The sequence below is a fragment of the Capra hircus genome, chromosome 11, assembly GCF_001704415.2.
Source record: "Capra hircus breed San Clemente chromosome 11, ASM170441v1, whole genome shotgun sequence".
Classification (NCBI taxonomy): domain Eukaryota; kingdom Metazoa; phylum Chordata; class Mammalia; order Artiodactyla; family Bovidae; genus Capra; species Capra hircus.
The window spans coordinates 45,740,170-45,744,887 of NC_030818.1; the positions used below are offsets into that span (position 1 = coordinate 45,740,170).

General features: G+C 40.8%; 1 pseudogene; it reads left to right on the forward strand.

The window, feature by feature from the left end:
- Positions 430-1,749, forward strand: LOC102176697 (annotated as a pseudogene).

A 4,718-nucleotide genomic window follows, 5' to 3' on the forward strand; every position in this document is an offset into this window, starting at 1 on the left:
AGTCCATGGGGCTGCAAAAGAATCAGACATGACTTTGTAACTAAACAACAACAAGGATCTTGAGCGGTATCTGGGAGCCTGTCAATTCCTCTGGCTTTTACCTACTTACAAAAGAATTTTTTCAAAAGTTGAGGATCTGTATACATTTATTAACATTCATAAGAGAGAGACTGTCTTGATTCTTATTTTGTCCTGATAATGTGCCTGACTAGCCTATTCTTTTATACAGTAAAAGGTGGAAAAAATCAAGCTCAGAATTTCCATCAGACTTTTGGAGAATTAGCTAAATAATGAGTACATAGCTAAAGAGTGAAGACAGAGTACATTACTTACCTTGACTCTTAGATTGTCAGGAATGGTAACTGGGACCTGGTGTCTACTATTGCCTGTGCCTGCTGACCTATAGCCACCATATGTTAGAGCATCTCCTTCCACGTTGGCCAGGCTGGTGTCCAGATTGGCAATGCCTGCTGGGAGCTCTACTGCCTAGAACACAGCATCCAGCCTGATGGCCAGATGCCAAGTGATAAGACTATTGGGGGAGGAGATGACACCTTCAACACCTTCTTCAGCGAGACAGGTGTTGCCAAGCATGTGCCCAGGGCAGTGTCTGTAGACCTGGAACCCACAGTCATTGATGAGGTTCACACTGGCACCTACTTCCAGCTCCTCCACCCTGAGCAGCTTATCACAGATAAAGAAGATGCTGCCAATAACTGTGCCTGAGGTCACTATACCATTGGCAGGGAGATCGTTGACCTTGTCTTAGACCGAATTTGGAAATTGGCTGACCAGTGCACAGGTCTTCAGGGCTTCTTGGTGTTCACAGCTTTGGTGGGGGAACTGGTTCTAGGTTTACCTCCCTGCTGATGGAACATCTCTCTGTTGATTATAGCAAGAAGTCCAAGCTGGAATTCTCTATTTACCCAGCCCCCCAGGTTTCCACAACTGTAGTTTAGCCCTACAACACCATCCTCACCACCACAGCATCCTGGAGCATCTGATTATGCCTTCATGGTAGACAATTAGGCCATCTATGACACCTGTTGTAGAAACCTCGATATTGAGCACCCAACCTACACAAATCTTAACTGCCTATTATCCAGATAGTGTCCCCCATCACTGCTTCCCTGAGGTCTGATGAAGCCCTGACTGTGGGTCTGACAGAGTTCCAGACCAACCTGGTGCCCTATCCCCGCATCCACTTCCCTCTGGCTACATATACCCCTGTCGTCTCTGCAGAGAAAGCCCACCATGAACAGCTTTCTGCAGCAGAGATCACCAATGCTTGCTTTGAGCCATTCAACCAGATGGTGAAAAGTGACCCTCGTGATGGTAAATACATGGCCTGCTGCCTGTTGTACTATGGTGACGAGGTTCCCAAAGATGTTGTACTGCCATTGTCACCATCAAGACCAAGTGCATCTCACAGTCTGCGGCCTGGTGCCCCACTGACTTCAAGGTTGGCATTAATTACTAGGTTCCCACTGTGGTACCTGGTGGAGATTTGACCAGTCCAGTGAACTATGTGCATCTTGAGCAACACCACAGCCATCACTGAGGTCTGGGCTTGCCTGGACCACAAGCTGACCCGATGTGTGCCAAGCATGCCTTTGTTCAGTGGTATGTGGGTGAGGGCATGGAGGAAGGTCTGAGGCCTGTGAGGACATGGTTGCCCTTGAGAAGGATTATGAGGAGGTTGGTGTGGATTCTGTTGAAGGAAAGGGAGAGAAAGGAGAGGAATACTAATTACCATTTCTTTGAGCCCCGCGGCATATCATAATCAGAGCGTCAGCATTAGCTGACAGGTGTAAAAACTTTCTGACTAGATCGTCTTCACTTTCAACTGGGATCATGTATTGCTTTCTCATGTGTACCTGTAACACTTCTGTCTCAAACGTAAAGATTTTAAGGAAAAAAAAAGAATGAAGACAATCTGATGATTAGAATGATGATAATGACAATGAAGCTGATCATAAGCAGAATTTAGAAGGTAAAAAATTTCTGGCACCAATTTAAAATAAATCTGTTCTGTACTTTCTGCTCAGTTTTTGTAAACCCAAAATGTTTCTAAAAATAAAAATGTTTTAATTTCAAAAATTACAGTAGTATTAGACTTGCCATTAGAGATTGTCATTTAATGATTCAATGAATATTTATGATTAATTTTTAAAAAATTAATCCAAAGGATTTAACACTTTAAGCTTAATGCTAAAAGTTGCTAAAGTACAAAACTGTAAAACGAATTGTAGACTTACAGGAAAATTTTAAGAAAATATTTTTAAAATGACACATGTAAGCAGATTGATATGTATTTATCATAGTTTAATAAGGAATGTTAACAAACTAATATATTACATTGGCAACTTGCACTAGTGAAGATTCTTCCTCCTAAGAATGTTTTTAAGCTTATGAACTATATTGGCCTAAGGCAGTCCTAGCAAGCTTTTTAGAAAACTGAAGCAACTATCAATCAAGGAGACACATGAGGATGTTCTGGTATAAGTTTTCAAAATATTCTCGTCTAAGAAATCAAAGATGACATTAAAAGATGGAGAGTATACCACGTTTCAGGACTGGAAAAATGAATATTGTGAAAATGACTGTACCACACAAAGTAATCTATAGATTAAATGCTGCTGCTGCTGCTGCTGCTGCTGCTAAGTTGCTTCAGTAGTGTCCGACTCTGTGTGAGCCCATAGACGGCAGCCCACCAGGCTCCCCCATCCCTGGGATTCTCCAGGCAAGAACACTAAAGTGGGTTGGCATTTCCTTCTCTAATGCATGAAAGTGAAAAGGGAAAGTAAAGTTGCTCAGTCGTGTCCGACTCCTAGCAACCCCATGGACTGCAGCCTACCAGGCTCCTCTGTCCATGGGATTTTCCAGGCAAGAGTACTGGAGTGGGTTGCCATTGCCTTCTCCTGATTAAATGCAATCCCTATCAAATTACCAACTGCATTTTTTCACAGCTAGAACAAAAACTTTCACAATTTGTATGGAAACACAAAAGATCCCAAATAGCCAAAGCAATCATGAGAAAGAAGAATGGAGCAGGAGGAATCAAGCTTCTTGACTCCAGACTATATTACAAAGTTATAGTCATCAAAACAGCATGGTACTGGCACAAGAAAGAAATATAGATCAATGGAACAAGAGAGAGATGCCAGAGATAAACCCATGCACTATATCCTGAAACCTTATTTTCAACAAAGAAGGCATGACTACACCATAGGGAAAAGACAACCTCTTCAGTACATGGTTCTGGGAAAACTGGACAGCTATGTGTAAAAGGATGAAATTAGAATACCATACATGAAAACAAACATGAAAACCAAACATGAAACCACCATACATGAAAATAAACTCAAAATGGAATTGAAGACCTAATGTTAGAACAGAAACTATGAAACTCTTAGAGGAAAACATAGGCAGAACACTCTTTGACATAAATCACAACAAGATACTAAAATGATCCATCTTCTAGAGTAGTGGCAATAAAAACAAAAATAAATACATGGGCTCTAATAAAACTTAAAGCTTTTGCACAGCAAAGGAAAATGTAAACAAGGTGAAAAGACAAGATCAGAATGGGAGAAAATAATAGCAACTGAAACAACTGACCAAGGCTTGATCTCTGAAATATACAAGCAGTTCAACACCAGAAAAATAAACAATCCAATCAAAAAGTGGGCATAAGACCTAAAGAGATGTTTCTCCAAAGACATACAGGTGATTAATAAATACATGAAAAGATGCTCAACATTGCTCATTATTAGAGAAATGCAAATCAAAGCTACAATGATGTATTACATCACACTGGTCAGAAAAGCCATCCACAAAAAATCTAAAAGCTACAAATGCTGGAGATAGTGGGGAGAAAAGAGAACCCTCTTGCACTGCTGGTGGGAATGTAAATAGATACAGCCACTATGGAGAACAGTACTGTTTGTTGTTCAGTCACTAAATTGTTTCTGACTCTGCAAACCCAAGGACCGCAGCATGCCAGGCTTCCCTGTCCTTCACTATTTCCCAGAGTTTGCTCAAACTCATATCCATTGAGTCAGTGATACCATCCAACCATCCCATTCTCTGACATCCCCTTCTCCTCCTGCCTTCAATCTTTCCCAGCATCAGGGTCTTTTCCAGTGAGTCAGCTCTTTATATCAAGTGGTCAAAGTATTGGAGGACAGTATGAAGATTCCTTTAAAAACCTAGGAATAAAATGACCAAATGACCCAACAGTCCTACTAGTGGGCATATTCCCTGAGAAAACCATGATTGAAAAAAACACATGTACTCCAATGTTCATTGCAGCACTGTTAACAAAAGCTAGGACAATAGAAGCAACCTAGATGTCCTTTGACAGATGAATGCATAATCAAGATGTGGTATACATATACAATGGAATATTTCTCAGCCATGAAAAGGAATGCACTTGAGTCAATTCTAATGAGATGGATAAACCTAGAGCCTACTATACAGAATGAAGTAAATCACAAAAAGAAAAACAAATATCATATATTAATGGACATATATGGAATCTAGAAAGATGGTACTGATAAACATATGTGAAGGGCAGCAGTGGAGATGCAGGCACAGAGAACAGACTTGTGGACACAATGGGAGAAGAAGAGGGTGGGATGACTTGAGAGAGTAACGTGGAAACATACATATCACCGTATGTAAAATAGATAGTGGGAATTTGCTGTATGATGCAG